Source organism: Cyrtonyx montezumae, unplaced genomic scaffold (genome assembly GCF_038088225.1).
Source record: "Cyrtonyx montezumae isolate F1298 unplaced genomic scaffold, pur_monq_1.0 scaffold_11, whole genome shotgun sequence".
NCBI lineage: Eukaryota > Metazoa > Chordata > Aves > Galliformes > Odontophoridae > Cyrtonyx > Cyrtonyx montezumae.
This window is the reverse complement of record NW_027071837.1, coordinates 12957083-12975340: the sequence shown is the minus strand read 5'-3', so window position 1 is coordinate 12975340 and position 18258 is coordinate 12957083. Positions and strand designations below refer to the sequence as shown.

General features: G+C 48.5%; 1 protein-coding gene across 2 annotated transcripts in view; it reads left to right on the top strand.

The window, feature by feature from the left end:
• Positions 1-18258, top strand: part of PAK3 (p21 (RAC1) activated kinase 3) — a 148469-nt gene that overhangs the window by 50923 nt on the left and 79288 nt on the right. The window contains exon 1 of one of the 2 annotated variants that reach the window (XM_065729629.1): positions 993-1023. The exons of the other annotated variant lie outside the window; for it this stretch is intronic. The gene's annotated coding sequence lies outside the window, so the exon portion shown is untranslated. Of the gene's footprint in view, positions 1-992; positions 1024-18258 lie in introns of those variants that run through there. 2 annotated transcript variants of the gene reach the window in all.

Genomic DNA, 18258 nt, shown 5'->3' with positions numbered 1-18258 from the left:
TTGCAGTAATTAAGCTGCAGGACACAAATTCATGCATCAGTGTGCCCCGATGTGCACTCCCAGGATGAGGTTCAACCTTATGGCCCATCCCAGCTGCAAGAGGGTTCCTCAGATGCCCTGAGGCTTTGGGGCAGGTACGGGTGGGACATGCTGCTCCGGTGCTGGTGGGACACGGAGGAAATGTTTAACGTCAACGTGAGCACAGAGCTGGAGCTGTAGAGACCAGAGTAGCAGGACCCGAGAACCAGGAGACAAGCAGATGTCAGCATCACTGACCAAAATGTCCCTTTTCCCACACGGAAGGAAGGGGAATGACGGAATTTTGCATGAGATGATTTCCACCGCGTTGCTGCGAGCAGGTGTTTGCGGGACGCCTGGGACCCAAGGGGTGTCTAATGAACGTCCACATCGCCTCTTGGGACACTTTCCCGCAGTACAGCTGTAATAAACCTCTTCCAGCCCCCGAGCCCCCACGCACCCGGGCGACGACCACGTCAGTGTCAGCCCCGCTGAGCGGGCAGCGGTGCCGCCGTGCCGCGGGATGTCACTGCGGAGCCGCCGGACACTTGCGCCTGGCTGCCTCCTACGGCTCTGACAGCCCGGGGGTGTCCGCCCGCAGCACCCGGCCAGGTGTGCCCGCAGAGACAGCCCCCGCCGCGGCCCGAGGAAGGCGCTGTCCCCCTCGACCCCACCGCGGGCTCCGCTCCGGGCTCGGGCTCCGGGGCTCCGCGCCGAGGGGGGGGGTTGGGGGCAGCCCCCGGCCCCGCCGCAGCGCGGAGGGAGGAGGGGGCCGACGGCGGGTTTCACTTCCGCCGCTTGCAGGAACCACAAGCCCCCAGAATGTATTAGAATAATCAGCATAGAAGGGTCCCGCCGGCCCTCGTTTGTCCCCCCTGGAAAGGGAGGGAGGAGGGGGAGAGGCAGCGCGGCGGCGGCGGGCAGAGCCATGCGGAGCCGCTGAGAGCAGCACCGCCGGCCGGCAGGAGCGGCGCGGCCTCCGGCGCGGGAGAGGCCGGAGAGCAGGTCTGTGCTTTGCTTTGTTCCCCGCGTGCCCGGCACGGCCCCGGCCGGCAGCGGGAACGGCCCGGCCCGCGGGGCTGCGGCTGGGAGGGGCGGCACCGCCCCGTCCTCCCGGCGCTTCCCGGCCCGGAGCCGTCGCGCCGCCCCGGGCCCTCCCGTACCGCTCCGAGCGGCGGATGGGCGCGGAGCTCCAGGAGCGCCGACGGCGGCAGCTCACGCAGCCTGCGTGCCCGGGGAGCCGCCCCGAGCACGGGCTGCGGGGCGCACGGGGAGAGCCCCGGGTGAGCCTCGAGCGGCACCCTGTCGGTGTCTGGAGGTGCTGGGCACGCAGCAGGCTGCCGGCTCGTCGCTGGGCTGCAGGCTCACCGGGCTGCTTACGGCCGGCGATGGCCCGGGGCTCGTCCTGCTGCCCGAGCCGCCTGCCGGCCCAGCCGTGCTGCCTTGGGTCGGGGAGCTGGGCCCCAGCTGAAGCGAACGCCGCCAAACCCACCGAGCGGTTGGAGAGGCAGGTGAACAGACACTAGAAATGGACGCGGGCGCTGTGGATTTCTGCTGAAGCAAACCCAAAACTTATATTAGCCCGCAGCTGGGGTCGGGTGCAGAGCTGCCCTTTGCCCGTGTTTCCCGCAGTGCTGCTCAGGGGTTTTGTTGGGCTGTGCGTGTCCAACCGAGGCAGCGCTGACATCAGGTAGAGACCTTGTTGCACTAGTGCTGGTAGCTCCGGCAGAGATGACTTGTTGGCTACTGGAACACATCCCAGCTTCCCCTCTCTCCCCTCACCTCTTTTTTAGAGGTAGCTGCACTATTTGTCCATATCTAAGTATCATAAGCATACTCATTTTTGTCATATTTGCCCTTGTTTGCCGTATATGATTTGATGTCTGGGAGTGCTGAGCACCTTGAATTTCAAGGTGCCTTGAGCCTGTGTACTGCTCCATGAGCCTTTTGTTTTGGAGGTCTTTCTAGAAGCTTGCCCCATGTAACATTACATGGATGTCTGACAGTGATAAGGGAAGGGATGCTCTTGAGTTCACTATGAGTTTGTGGAGAAGACCCTGCTCTGTCATTGCCATTTGGCTGCACCTCCCATTTTCCAGTTGGCCCTTTTTGGCCAGCCACACACATTGTGCTGGAGCACTTCTCCTCCTGCCCTTTCACAGAAACATGTCACAAGCGGGAAGAGAAAGTGCAAGTTGTTGAGTCTGCATGGTCTGCAGAAACGAAAACACAGCACAGTGTGCTCAGTTCTGAAAACAGGTGAGGAGGAATGAGAAACAGTGAGGTAGTGCAAACCGAATGCTGTGTAACTAAGGCTGTCTTGCTCATTTCCTTCCATAAGGTCTAAAGGTGTGCAGCAAGATTTAAAAATTCCTGTTGTATAACATGTAAACCAGGCTCCTGAATCCTGCCCGCAGTGATCTTCCTTCCCTTCGGTTCCCCAGCACGAGCCTCAGCCTGCACCCAGTGGACACGTGGCTCAGGTGGGGTGGCTGCTTGTGAGACTTCTGAGAATGGGCCATAGCCCGCAGTTCCCCCTTTACCTGTGCATGTGCAGAGAAAGGGAAATAGTTTTATTTCGCTCTGCTTCCCTGTGAGTAACTTCTGAGAGCCTTCCTGCTCGTCCTGTGACTGCAGCCTGTGGTGGAGACAGGACACAGCAGGTGCGTGTTGGTCGGCTGGAAGGGAAGGCTGCCTCGAAGCTGGTGAGCTGGTTAGAACCACTGCTGTAACGTGGCTAACAGCACGGTGAGCTCTGACAGCTGTGTGCACCTCTTGTGTAAACCGAGTCTTGCAAAGGCAACGATGGCTGCAGCTGGTTACAGTCAGCTGGGAGCCCGGCGTGTGTACACAACACCGCCTGCCGCGGGTAGGGGCTGTGTGTTACTCATGGTGGAGGTGTCACAGTATGGGTGAGCTGCAAATGAAATGTGGTCAGGTAGGTACCAGCACGATGCTGAAGCAGTGTGACACAGGGACACGTGTCACACTGTTTCAGCAGCAGCGGCAGTCCTGGCTTCATTGGAAGTGTGACTCCTGAGTCCTCCTAACATGGACGTGTAAATTCCAACACTTTCATTCAGTGCTTTGAAAGTGAGGATAGCAGCACTGTTCCAGCTCCCCCAAGCCTCAGCAGCAGCAATATTGTTCAAATGGCATTATATAGATTTTTCTTTTAAACTGGGTTTGGTCTGCTGAGGACAAGAAAGTCTGAATATATATCTGCATCAGCAGAATGGCACTAAGTGCAAAATCCTCAGCTGACATGAGTTTTTATTTGCATCTTTGCTGGTTCCAAACTGCATTGCTGGCTGATGGCTGTTCCCAAGAGTTATTTTCACAGAGGTTTTGGAGCAGACACTCACACACCGATACACCTCTAGATTTTGTGTTCCCTGATGTTTCCAAACAGATTGTCACTGCTTGGCAAAATAACTGCACAAAACACGCTCAGCAAAGAAAGCTTGGACCTGAAAATACCTCTGGGCATTAATAGACATCACTTTAAATCATCAGATCATAGCTATTCCATTTATGTACACAGTCTCTCACAGTGCTGTCTGAGATTCGACTCTAAAAGTTGTCCTCGTAGTTGAAGCCTTTGCCCTTCAGATAGAACTAAGTTAATTTTGAGAACCTATGGGATTTTCTTCCTGTTGATCTCCCCAGTAAAGTTTCTTCCAGCACATAGTGTTCCAGAAGCTTCCAAAGGTCCCCAGTGTGGGTGCTGACCACTGGGGATGTTCTGTGGGGAGAGCTGTTACTTGTCCTGGCTGAGCACCAGCAGTCTGCTTCCGTTCTTCACCACTGCGGAGGGTCCACTCGAGTATTATAAATGTGCCTTAACGTTTACTGAGGTCCTGTGGTTCCAGACACAGCCAGGACAAAAGAGTAATGTGGGATGGAAAGGTCTCTGGAAGTCACTGAGCACAGCCTCCTGCACAGGGCTGGGCTAATTTATGGCTGGTTACTCAGGACTTTATTCAGTTAATTAAGAACATTAAAAAAAACAAAAACAAAGGGAAATCACACAGCCTCTGTGATCCCATTTCACTGTTTGACTGTCCTCATGAAAAAGCCAATATCTCATCAGAATTTCCCATGTTTCAGCTTGTGTCTGTGGCTGTTATCTTCCATTGTGCTCCTCTCCCAAAGATTTGGCTCCACTTTTTCCAGTGCCATCTTGTTACATAAAGATATAGAGAGATCGAGACTGGGAGAGACGTGGAAGGGCTGTTTTTGTAGCTGCTGCTGGTGGCACGCTCGGTTTTGGAGCCAGTGTTAGCAGTGTGAGAGCATATGATGTACTCTAAGGTCCAAATGGGTTTGCTCTGATGTGATGATGAGCACAGCTGTAGCCTTGTGAGGATCCTGTGTGAAGCATCGTTCTGCTACACCATGCCTTCAGTTCCAGCATTGTGTGTCAGACTGAGGAGCAGTGTTACAGGGCTGGAATAAGTGTGTGCCTCCTTTCACCTAGGTGTTTTTCTGGGGACATCCTGCTTGAAATCCATTTGTTGGCGTGTTGTCCTGTGAGGGATTCATTTGTTTTTGGAGTGCATCCATCCCTTAATATTCATATGGCATAAGAGAAAGACATTTCCCACCCTGATACTGGGCTGTCTGAAAGTGCTCCAAGCAGTCACAGACCACAGTGTCAGCAGTTTCCCAAACTTCGAGCCCTTGGTGCTGACAGCTGGCAGCGTTTCTTGCAGGCTGGCTTGTGACCATCGAATGGTGCAGGAGGGACATGTTTCTGCAGGAGAGGTGTTGCTAGGTTGTGAAGTGTGTTAATGAGATCTTTCTTGATAGGCTCAAGCAGGTTAACACACTTTGACCTACATGTGATGATGTATTAGAAATCAGTTAACAGTGATTGAATTTTCACTAATAATTTCTCTTCCAGTCCTTAATGGCTAATTTATGCAGAGGTTAGCAGAGGGCAATAATCAAACAGTGTATTTTGCATAATAGGACAGAGGATCAGCTGGAAAGACTGACCTGCTGGCTGGCAGTTGGTGCAAACTGTTAGATTTTAGTGGAAGCCTAAGAACTGCCATACTAGAGGAGGTCTGAAGGTCACCTCCTCTGCTGTCTCAGCCTGGCACCACTGGTCCTGGATGGAACAGGGGGCAGCATAGAAACCATACTGCAGGACCTTGGGAGTTAGTTCATTCCTCACACCACAACTCGTTTTTGCCTACAGAGATCAGCATGCAGTTTGAAGTGCTAGTTTATCATTAGAAAGCAATGATATTAAATCCTGGGACAGGCTGCCAGGGGATGCTGCAGCATCTCCACTGCTGAAGATTTTTAGGACTAAGAATGCAAGTATTGCTTTAGGACAGAGGTGCTGAAGTGAGGGACTCGAGTCTGCACCATCAGCTAAATACTGCTGAGAACTTTCATTTCCAGCATGCGTGGCAGCTGCTGCTTGCAGGACCACCTCTCTTCCTTGCTCTTCTCCTAGCTCTTGTCATCAAAACCATCCCTTCCATCCCATCTGTGGGTGCATGCATGACGTGTGCAGAGCTGGGCTGGGGCACAGCAGCCCTTCTGCTGGCTGATGAGCTGAGCAGTGTGGTGCAGGAAGGATGGCACGGGCTGAGCTGGGAGACAGCTTGCTGGGATTCCTTGGTTGACAATCTGCACTTCTGATCCCTTCCTTTAATCTTGTTGGGTTCTTGGTCCAGCTTCAGGATGGCTGCCTGGTTGATGGGTTCTGGGTTTTAGTTATGTAGGCAGAAAATGCATCTTTTTTACTTCAGTCTGCCCATTTATTTGTGGGAGCTCTGTTTTCATAGCATGTTGAAGCACCAATGTGAAGGCACACACAGCGGCCAGAAAAATGTTTCACGGTGATACTGGCAAACAAAGAGAAGCTAAGCAAAGCATGGGAGGGGTTACTATTTCCCTCTGCCAAATGTTACACAAATACACTAAAATACAAGAGAGGGAGCAGTGGGAAAAGATATGCATTAAAACAACAGTAGTCATTCCATTGAACTCAGTGGGAGTTTTTGCCCTTATGTTCACTTCTGCTCCACACCTACCCCTTAATATATCTCATCAGTCTTTCCATTGCACGAGGGCCTAATCAAACTTCGGTCAGTCCTGTTCAGAAAAACAGTTTGTCGCTAAGAAACAATGAATCCAGTCTTTCAGATTAAATTAAAAGCCAGGAAGAGCCTAAAGCAAAGCAGGCAGTGAGACAGCTGCCCCTGGAAGCGGCCCCAGAAGGCTGGGACTGAACCTCTGCCCCTCCAGCTCTGCAGGACGGAACCGCACTGCCCCTCCATCGCAGCGCGCGGACAAGGAGTGCTTCTGCAAGAGAGCACTGTGAGTGCTGGAGCATCACAGGACTGTAATCAGCTGATTTGGATGCTGTCCCCGGCTCTCCCTTTGCCTTGCTGTGAGAGGCTGGATTGTTCAATTAACCTCTTTGCTCTTGGCCTTTTCCAGATAGAATCTTATTTTTGTTTATCTCTTTGAGATCTTCATAAAAATGATGCTAAATGTCTCACTCTGTGCAGAGTCATCCGGAGGCAAATCACATAAAAGCTCTGTGAGTGCAGCACATTTTGGCCCAACAGATCTTTAACTACCATTTCACTGGAACCCCTTACTAACTGCAGAGCCTGAAGGGGAACATCCTCCTCTTTCATATTCAGCAAGGCACTCTGGGGAGGCCCCTGCCCAGCTGGTTGTCCACGACAGCGTGCACTAGGAGAGCACTAGGAGAGCACATGCCTGTGACAGATGACTTGAGGTTTTGTCGCAGTGTGGGGTTTCATTTCTGCCATACCACCTGCAAATGGTGGCAACCGTGTGACAAACGGACTGCCTGCATCCTTGGGTTTTCCCATTGGGTCAGAGAAACAGTCCGTTTTTCTTTTCAGCTCACTGTTTATATTATTAATTATTGAAGGGAGGAGATAAAGAGGTCATGGTTGTTTGTTGTTGTTTGTTTTTTGCCCTTCTTTAATATTTACCTTTATTTTTTATTAAAACTTGTGTAAGATTTGCCCTCTAACAGCTAACGAGGCTTACCCCCAATTTCAGCTTTGATTGGGGTATCCTTGGCTGCGAGCCTGCACAGGAAGAATAAGGGAGGAATAAGCTGAAGGGCTGTTTTTAGGGGATTTTTGCCTGTTTGTTTTCTTCATAGTGCATTTGGTGCTTGTTTCCATGAGAAACCACAGGTAACCACAGAACTGAGGAAATTCTAGAATCTTGGGAACTGAGAGGTGAAAGATGAGACATCTGAGGGAGAGAGATTTGCAGGCAAGAAACTGTTTATGTTTGTAGGGAACATTCAACACTTGCCTGCAGTGCTTCAGCTACAGTTATGTTTTTTTTCCTGTAGGCCACCCCAGCTTGGCTACTAAGTACAATCTGAGAGGAATTAATTCAACTTCTGAGATCATTTAAAAATAATGCTTTTAGGGACATCATCCCAGCTCTGCAACAATAAATATCCAGTACAAATGCAGGATAATATCTTCAAATACCCTGTTTTATTGGAATATCTGTGTCTTCCTTCTTTCTCTCATTCTCCCTACAAAGAGCATGAGAAGTCTTAGATCTGGCAGCAGCAGTTGAGACTTCCCCTCCAACAAGTGTTACCACCTCTCTGCATCTGCTTGCCTTCTGGAACAGCTCACAAGGAGACGACTGCAAGGGTGGAAGGTTCTTTCTCCAAAGGTAGTGTCAAGGCATGCTGCTGGATACACATTTCCTCTCCACTGAACGTTGCTGAGCGCTGTGTTCTCTTCAGCAGGCTACGTTCCCCTGGCACGGTTGTGAATTATCATTTGTTATTGTGTGTAGAACTTCCATCCCTGCAAGTACCTGACTGGAAGGAAATAGATTGAAATTTGAAATTCTTGAAGCTCAACACTTCTGAAAAGTAAACCCTGCGCAGCTTTGCTTGAGATTATGTAGGGAATCAGATTCCAGTTCCTGCCCATATTTTTTTCTTGTATTTCATCTGTTAACCACAGAGCCCTGAGCCTTCCTCCGAGCTCCTCATCCACAGAAGGACACCCATAATGCAGCAGGGCCCAGTGATCTGAAGCATCCTCCAGTCTGTGCAGTTTTCCCCACTTCTAAAATATTTCCAAAGAACTTGTCATTTTCAAGCAATTCAATTAAAAAGAATTCTGCTGAGCAGGATACAGGAATAGTTGTGTTTTTGCTGCCCAGATGTGACTTCGTGAATTTTCCAGTCACACTCAAGAACTGCTGGTATTTTTTCAAATAAAATGATGAGATGACTTATTTTCACTTGGCAATTAGTACCTTGGCTTTAGGGAATGAAAGCTGTGTTACACAAGAAGCAACAACATCAACAAAGGATTTTTGTCTGTTCCTGCTGCCAGTTTGTGTTGTGTGTAAATGTGTAATTCTCAGCTGCCTCGCCATCTCCCATGTCTGGAATCTGGGGTGTGCCTGTGGTGTGGAGCGACTTGCCTTTGCTAGCTCTGTGTCAGGGGCAGGCTTGTTTCAGGGAGCAGCGTGGGGCGCGAAGGGCTCAGCCGACCTGCTGCCATCCATCCTAGTGAATCCATGGTGACCACTAGATGTTTGCACTTTTGCCTTGGAATGAGATTAACCGTCTGTGTGCAATCCTGATGATTTTTAACACCTGTCTTCATTACAGGATTTCCCATCTCAAGAGCGACCCAAGGAATTGAAGCCATGGTTGCATTTTGCAGTGGTAAGGAAGAGTTACGTGGGCATGAGATTTCCACGTGGATTGGTTTGGCTCTTCTTAACCTCTTTTGTTGGAGTGTGGAACTTACACCCTTCCCCTTTTCTCCTTCCTGTTTCTCAGATGGGGAAAAAAGAAGTGAGCTGTGCCCCTCTGTGCCTTTCACGCTGAGCACTCGTGAGGTGTGGGCAAGCTCTTTGCTGATGTACTTCCCTTTTTTTGTTAGACTGACTTCTCCCGTAGGATTTTCCAGTTTTGATGTGGCTGATGAGTGGAGTTGAAAAGTTCTCTTGATGGTTAATAACCGACCAGGAAATTAAACTGGCTTAGCAGCCCTGTCCAAGGGGCACCAAGAGTGAACTGCAAAATTGTATTTTCAGAAATTAGAAATTAATTCATAATTGATTAATTCAGCAACATGAGTTAACTCGGCTAGGAGGACATCTGAACACACAAAGCTCTGTCTGCTGTTAATACTAAGATAGCAAGCATGCATTTGATGGAGCACAGTACTTCTAAGTGAAACTTAACTATACTTACTGGAAGGGCAAAATGTCTCCTGAGGGATTGCTCAGGATACCCCAGCTGCCGATCTGAGCTTCTGCCTGCAGCGTCCAAGCCTCGCTGCTTTTTACTTAATGCTGAGCCTGCAATTAGTGGCGGGGTGAAGCTTTGCCTTTTTTGCAGTCTGGAGAGTTGTGTTTTTGAATCCAGGTAAGCACATGGATTTCATTCAATTTTAAGGAATCCAAGGCACAGCTTCCAATTTTGCGTTTGGAGTTTATTGTGGTTCTCAGTGAGCAAGCTGAATCTCTAAATGCTGCCATTTCTGCTTACAGGCAATTACAGCTGCGACTGATTACACACAAAATAAAAGGCAATTTAAGGGAAAAAGCTCTCTAATTTAAGAGCTCTAAGCCGTTTGTCCAGATATGTTTGCATGGATCCGATAGAGTACTGCTCGTTTCCTTTCGTTGTGTGTCCGAAGTTTGAATGAGGTGCATATGGAGTGCACTTGTTACAAAGGAGGCGATTTCCTTCTTGCTTGGCTTGCCTCTGAAATACGTTTTACGTAATGAGGCGCTGATTGCCTAAATTAGAAAATCAAAACAATGCTGTTGTCTCGTTTGGTAGGAGGCAGAGGTGGTGTGGACCACTGAAAGCTTGCTTAAAGGCAGACTGTGACCCACTCCGTGCTATTCTTATGCTAATGTGAGAATGGGTATCCTGGGCACCATCTGCTGTCCCTGAAGTCCCGGCCTTGGGCATTCAAAATTGGTTTGCTTTATTAATGCTAGGCCATCCAGAACAGCAGCGGTGCATTTGTTAGAGTCTATGAAATCAGAAGTTCCAATTGTAAGCATACAGAGATAATTGTCACTTTTAATAATACACTCTAACGTGATAGCAACCCATTTTTCCAAGCCCTTAGACAAAGATGCCATCTTTCAGGCTGCAGTTAGCGCCGGCAAAGCTAACAAAAGCCTCTCTGGCTTCTCGGGGAGGTGGGTTTTGCATCCAGGGAAAGTCATTTCCTTACATGCAGGGATGGATTTATTGGCTGGCTCTGCATTTTAACTTTTGTAAATGCCCCCTAGAGAAATAGAGGCAAGTCTTGTTATAAATCAAAGTTAATAAATAGGACATACGATGTGGTTATTTTTAGAAATGCCAAAGTGATGGGGTATCAAATATCTCCATCTAGTCTAATTAAACCAGTCAAGGTTTAAAGCATACAGAGCTTATTGGCAGAACAAATGTCTGCAGTCTCAGTTGTATCTTAATAAAGCCTCCTCTAATGATGATTCTGTTTGCACTTATTAGCTGTATAGTTCTTTTGGTGTCTGTGGCTCTAATTAGAAAGCAATTCCTTTTGTTCGAGTACCTGAATACTTAAACTGCTTGTTCTAAGTACCTGTGAGGAGCAGGGCAGGATGGTCTGAAGGTAGCCAGCAAGCTGGATCCCTCTGAGCTGCAGCTTTCGCTCTGTGGCCTCAAAAGTGGCTGAGCTCATGGAGCTGAGTTCTGTTCCATGCTTATAGCTGCACAGTGCAGGCCCTGAGCTGGCACTGGCCCCCAGCAGGAACCAGCATGCTTCTGCCTTGGGCAGGCAGGGCGTGGGGTATTGTGTCGGGGTTCCTAGGCCCAAAGGCACTGTGGCTTGCCAGGTCTGGCCCCACACTGCTCTCAGGGGATGTGAAGGGGGATGGAAGCGTGAACAGGAGGCAGTGGGAAGGCAGTGTGATGGACTGCACTCCCTGCTGAAGGCAGCTTTGTGACGACCTGGTGGGAGATTGCTTTGTGGCAGAGGGGGAAAGGAACAGATTACCCAGGGCTATTGGTGGCCCAGGGAGAGTATAGCTTGGGATTTGTGAGTCTGAGGGTCCTTATGTCCTCTCTTCAGTACGATATGTGTGCAGAATTTATTTCCAGTGACCTCTGCGTTGAAAAAAAAATACAGCAAACCAACCATCTCCAGTTACCTAAACAAGCAGCACACAGCCAACAGGGCGAACAGCTTTCCTAGCTGCTTTTATCCCCTCCCCTGCCCCCAAAGCTTTCTGGTTTTACTTTCAGTTATGGGTGAAGGAGACTTCAGGGCCAGGGAAAATGAGATTTAATTACACTGTGGATGGGGATTGTTGCACAATGCTGTTCTTTCCTATCCCTGTCTCAAATGCTTGAGAGAACAGCAGAGCTAATGCAGGTGTTCTTCAGTCCTGCGTGTTCTTTGGGGCACTGCAGGCTGGGAGTCAGACTCATTCACTGTGATGGAGACAAAGAGGAGAGAGGCTCTCAGGGCTCAGTGTTTGTGCCACTTGTGCCAAGGACAAGTAAAATCCAAGAGAAGTGGATTTAATATTATAGATGTCTTTTTTAGCAGAGAAAAATGTGTACGCACTCCTTAAAGTTCTGGGTGTATTTGCTTTTTTTTTTTTTAATCTAAAAGTAGCCAGTTTTGCTTTGGCCTCCTTGTTGTAAGAAGCAGAAGGAAGTCCCTGAGTCATGTGTAGAGGAGAAAATATTTGTTATCCACAGCTCTTAGTTGAACAGTGGGATATAAAGGACAGTTTGAGAAATCACTCTAGGTAATATTCGCCCTTGGATCCCTCACTGTCTGGGATTACTTCTATGCCACTCCTGCATTTGGCTCAGGAAGAGGAGTCCTTGTTCCAGGAGCCCCTGCAAATGGAGTACTGGTGCAAGGCAGAGTGAGCAAGGGGAAGGTGTGACCTCTTGCGAAAGAGTGGAGGGCAGACAGGTGAAAATGTTGTCTTTTGCTCTTATAAGCTGAGGTATTGAAGTTGTGTTGAGGTCTGAATATATAAGAGAAGCATACGGATTGCTGACTGCCCATGGATTTCTCAGTGATGCAGGACGCTCAGCTTCTGCTAAAGTAGGGCACTGCCTGACTGGAGGTGCAGCCTGCTGGCAGTGCAGGTCAATGGGCACATTGAAGTTCAGTGTGTAGGTGCACCTACTTGTGAATGTGACACTAGAGATGCATATGCAGACCTAATGCAAGCGTTGAACCAGGTATTACAGGTTCAAGGTCTCTCATCTGTCAGGGCGATGCCATCTCACATCAGGGATGATGCTTGAACCTTTCACATTTCAGCTCACTGCAATAATCACTGGGTTTGCATGCCCTGATTGGAAAGGCTCCCATTTAAATGTGGATGATGCTTCAGAATGATTCTGCTGCATTAAAAGGCTGGAGTAGATCTCATCTCGTAGAAGGCACTGAAATACTGAAAGCTCTGAAAGTTTTCATGAAGCAAGACTGTTGTCTTACCAGAGCTTAGAATCAGGGCATTGTAGAACTTCCCAAGTTGGAAAGGATCCACCAGGATCATCAGGGAAGTCAGGAGCAGCCCGAACCAAGTACTGACAGAAGGTCTGAGATGATGACACTAGAGCTGTGTGCCTCATCCTTTTCATTGATGACTGGTTAGGAAAAACTGTGTTGTTAGCACACTGGTGCTCACGTGAGATGTAGGGATACCTGCTGCAACCTACTGAGGTGCTTTGGGAAGTTGTTTCTGTGAAGGATGCCAAAGCTCTTGGAGAGATGGCAGTGTGCTAGGCAGCCTCGTGAGCCTTCCATCACAGCCTGCCAGGCTCTGCCTTTAGAAAGTCACACACACACACAGACACCAGTAAGAGGAAGTTTGTCTGTATCTAAAGAAGCTAAACAGAAATAGAGAAGAGTACCCAGAGATGGCAGGACTGCCATGGATAAGTTTTGTTTTTTCTGTGCAAGGCTCTGTCGAGTGACAGCTTTAGTTAAATGTTGTGTAATTACTCACTTTTGGAATGCCTAATGCAGTTTCCTTCAAGCTGCAGTAGTTTCACTCAGCACCACACCATATTTTCTTTGTTCCATCAGATGTCTTCTGCTACAGTTCTGGGGAGGCCAGAAGACAGGGATGGCTGCTGGAGATGCTGGCTGCTGCTGCTGGTTCGGGGGCTGTGCCTTTGGCTTGATCTGATCTCAGGCAGGTTCAGGCCAGGCTTTTTAAGGTGCTGAGATGTGTTAAATGAGCACTTAGGAAAGCAAACCTCTGCTCCTTCCCCCTGCATGTGGTGGTGTTACTGCTGTTTGGTGCTACGGCCCAGCTGGGCCACCTCCACTCACAGACCCCACTAATGCACCACCATGGGCTGCTTCCCGGCTTCTGCCTGCACATGAGGCAAGTCATTTGCAAGGACCTAATTTGAACTGGTAGATCAAAATGCTTGCAACTCTGCATATGCTTCCTCAGGAGAAAGGAATGTTTTCTCATTCCTGTCTTATTTCATATTTCACAGCTGCAGTTTGTCTTGTTTCCCCCCCGCCTCAGGCCCAGCAAGTGCTGCAGTGCATAGGGGTTTAAAAGATTATTTACTTCAGGGCATTGATGCTGCCTTTGAAAATTTATGTATGTTTAGTTTGTTTTACCAGAGACTCTTATTAGAGCGGCATGGGGAGTTTGCAGGGAGAAATGAAAGGCAGTCAGTATGCATATTTCTTCCAAAAATGTGCTGTACAAAGATATGCCTCTCCAGTTATCTTAAGCAGGACAGCTTATGATGATCTTTTCTCCTGTGTTCATTTTTCCTTCTCAGTGCCTGTACATCCCACTCTGTACCCTTTCTAAGTCCATCTCTGATGGCACTGAGAGCTGAGTGTCCTGCTGTTACCCAGCACAGGTGGAATTGGTAGGAAAGTTAACACTTCCCCAAGAAGGAGTTCAGCATTAGAACTCAAGGAGTGTGGCAAATATGTTGATATAAGCAGAAGCCCTCCCTCTAATTCAAAGGGGGAACTGAGAAGCCCATTTCCATAGTGCTACGTATCAGCCTGCCTGACATCTGGTAGGCTTTTGTCAGCTTAGGGCTCAGGAACATATCGCTGCTGGTTTGCCCTGTGGTGTATGGGGATGCTGGAAGGTTAGGTTGGATTTGATGTAATATGAGATACATATTTAGTGTTTTGCTGTCTCCTGTCTGCCACTCTCCTAAGAGTAAGATTCAGAGCTAAGTCTTGGCCTCCCAAAGAGCCAGGCCCGAGGCTGCTTGCTTACCCTGTGCTGAGTGTGGGGAAGACAGTGTCGGGGTTGGCAGAGCCTTGAGGTGCCACTCATGCAGCCTGCAGAGAAGAAGTCTCCTGCTGTCGGAGGCTGTGTGAAATGGGTGCAGCAGTGCACACAACTGAAGTTTCCCTCTGAATTATGTTTCATAGAGGTCTGAAAATTCATCAGAAATTTGCTTGATTTTTTGAATGTAGATGTCCACATTGGGGTAATTGGGAGAGACTAACAAATTAAATCCATCCAATAGCATCCACGAGGAGAGAAGACATCCATATCTCTTTTACCTGTGAGAAGCTCATAGAACAAAGCCTAATGGGGATGTGCACGCTTACTCACTTGTGTGCATTGTCACGGATCTGATGATATTTGGCCTGAAATCCCAGCCTCCATACTCAGATGATTTAGGGAAGGATTCTTTGTTTTCATTTAAGAAACATTTCTAGTTGTCCTTACTGTGAAGAGAAAAAAAGGAAGACTTCAACACATAGCAGCAAAATGCAGAAACACCGTAAGGCAAACAAAGCATGTTATTTCTAAGAACATCTTGTTTTCTAAGCCAATCTCATTATTTTTTAAGGTCTGACTAATGGTTTTTGAATGCTCAGGTTGGCTTTGGAGGCGAGACTTGATTTTCCACAAGTGCTAAGTACTTTGCTCCAGCTGTCACACCTATAAAAGATCACCCATTAAAATCATGCCTGGGGTCCAGTAGTCAGACACACACAGCTGGGGGTTGGAGGGAAGTCATGCAGACACCACGGCATGCCCAGAGCTTTGCCTTGCCTGCGGTGTGCCATGGCAGGCATGGGCTACGTTAAGCAGTGACAAAAACTAACAGCAGGAGCTTCTTCATATGGTCTTACCATGTCAAATATTAACGTAAGAAATGTTATGAAGCAGTTGGAAATCCACCAAGCTGAGATTTACATCTGAAGAATAAATCAGGTTAAAGGGAGGGGGCAGTAGAGAGAGACCATGGGGGAAGCAAGAAGGAACCTTTCTCTAAGGAGTACTGTGGACCGAGTGAATTGGGAGTTTTGTCTTTATTTTAATAAGGGACATGAGGATACCAGTGGAAAACTCATGGAGACAAAGCCCATCTTGCAGTGTTATTTTATTAATCTTTGTGTTTTGAGGTTTATCTTAAAGCCTCAGCTGTTGAATTCAGGTTAGACTCTCAGCATCCCTTCAGAAAATCATTTCTCGTCTTTCCTATCCCTGAAAAAATGAGCGGAAACCTGAGCCAGCAGCACGTCAGAGGAGGAACCTTCCCTGTCCCCAGCCCTGTAACTGCTCTTTGTGTGTGTTTATTTTGTAGGCCCGAGTTTTTGAAGTGCCGGGGCTTAGCACTGTCCCAGCTGTTACCCCTGGTCACTGACAGGACCTGCCTGCATGCTTCCCAGTGCCTGTGTTCAGCTGTGTGACAGTAAGGGCTGCCGTGCTGCTTCTCAGCCAGACTGCAGTCTGAGCATAGCAGTTTCCCAGTCAATGCACTTTCTGGTCTTTTTGCATTGAAGGCAGGCTTCGGTGAGAGCTCAGGGTCAAGGTCAGCAAATTACCAGAATTAATAGAAGCAGTCAAAGCTTTAAATGTTTTGTAGTTTTAAAGGAGCCTAAAAGTTTATAGCACAAATAAAATGCCAGAAATCATCTGACATAAAATGTTGGTCTCGCTATTGTTGGTTGTTTTTTGTCTTCCATGTAAGTTTGGCATGAAGCATGTGAATCTGTTTGAGCTTTTGGCAACAAATTAATAAATCACATCCTCAGTCTTTACACTGAAATACCTTTTATACTTAAAAGATGGTATAAAATAAACGCACTTTCCAGCAGGTTCTCTGGGCTGTGCAGATCTTTTGACGATGAGAGAAGATGACGGCTGTTGAGTGAAGATGGGAGAAAGCTGTGTGTGAATAGCAGTGGAGGAAGGAGAGCCCTTAATGTGGTTGTAGGAGATGTATTCTACCCACTCATTTTTCCAATAAATACATTTATACATCAAAACCAAAAGTCCCTATGTGAACAGTGCAGAGCTAAGCCTCCCTAACAGAGTGCTCTCGATGAGCTCCTTTCTCTCCGCAATTCTACTTCTGCTTTTCAGTGACATAAGCTGCTATTTCCACCTCCGCGTTCTCCTGTTGTATGAAGCCTCTCTCTGTCTCCTGGGGATGTTCCCGAGTGTGGAGGGTTCACAAAATGCCCTTGCCTGCAGATAGGAGAGCTTGGTTTGTACAGCATGGTGGTAAACTGGCAGGTGAAGCTGCGTGTGCAGACAGAGAAAAGTATTCTTTTTTTCTTTTCTTGTATAAAGGGGCTTAAAGTGGGTTAATTAACACTGACCCCATTTAAAGGAGGCCTTATGTGGCTGCCTGATGGAGGGGAAGTCAGATTCTCCATGTGTTGGTGGGAGGCTGTGTGTGCAGCAGGGCGCTGGGCTGAGCAGGCAGTGAAGCCTGACAAATCGGGCAGCTGCTGGCCCCACAATGAGCCAGCTGGTTGGGAAGCTGGGCTGTGTCACTGAGCCTTGCATATTCAAAACCAGGGCAGATTTGCTCCTTTAATTACAGTGTTCCCCCTGGCCCTTGGAAGATGGGTTCGTGACAGGGGGCTTGTTAAGATCAGGGAAGATTTCCTGCTTACATCAGCCTCCAAGGGGAGGAGGAGGTGGAGGACAGCTGGGAAGCTTGGGGTTGGGGCTGGGCCTGCATGCTCTCTGTGTTGGACAGGAGGACAGAGGGGATGGCTCGGGCAGGGGTTGTGCCAGACTGATGCTGCACATGTTGAGCTGATCCTCCAAAGTGTTAAAAACCAAAAAACAATTCTGGTGTGGAAAATGTGGCCTTTGATTTTTAGACTTTTCCTTGGGCCCATCTCTCCTCTTGTGCACAGAGAAGAAGCTGTGAAGTACAGCTGCTGCGGTAGTTGTGTCTGCTGCAGGGGAAGTGAAGGCTCCAGCCTTTATGATCCCAGCAGCAATCCCACATGGATGTGTGCTCCAGGAACAGGGGAACCCTCCCTGTGACAAGTGCACCATAACCAGGCAGGTATCTGCTGAGTGGTTTACATAGCAGAACTCTTCCTTTGTTGCCTTTTGGCCCTGTGGCTCTGAGTGTTTTCCATCAAGGTGATGTGGTCCTCTGGCCTTGCTGGTAAGCAGAGCACTGGTAAGCACCTGGTGCTCCTGATCTCCCCAAGGGATATTGCCTCTTCATGTCCTTTATCAGTTACTGCTTAGGTGATAGAATCTCGAAGCTGCAGTATTACTAGCAGCCCTCAGAACTGTCACTTTACTTTGGTATATACGCTCTCTCTCCTCTTGTTGAATAGGAGGGGGGAGGCAAGCCCTGCATTTCCAGAGAAACAAAAGGTATTAAGCTACAATAAAGCTTATTTTTGAGATGAGCAATAATAAATTAATGGACTGATGAGGGTCATTTGTTGGAAGCAGGGCACTGATCTCCCCAGGTCCACCCATGCCGTTTAATTGCTCATTTCAGCAATGTGACGGAGAGCGCATTGAACCTGACTGCTTCACCCTTCATTTGTAGGAATGGCATTAGGGAGACCCAAATGAGAAAGCAGCAATTGCCATGCAGTGTCTCAGAAAAGTGTGTCAAACTAACAAGTTTGCTCATTTTCTGTTATTATTCCTTCTAAATTCTGCACGGGAATGGAGGATGTGGTCTGAATAGGCTCATTAGGAAATCTGATCAGACCTTCCCTTCTCTGAGGGGAAATTCAAACTGAGAAACAGCCCGTGGTTGTGGCTGAAGGATGGCACTGCACACAAAGCCATAGGCTGGGATGCAGGAGCTGTCTGCCAAGAGGAGTCCGAGGCACCCACACAGCAGGATGTGAAGCATTAGTAAAGCGTGAGCAGTGCTGGCAGCTCTGAAGCAGAGGCAGTGAGCAGGGCAGCTGCTTGTGAGGCTGTTAGGCTGCAGTGTGCACT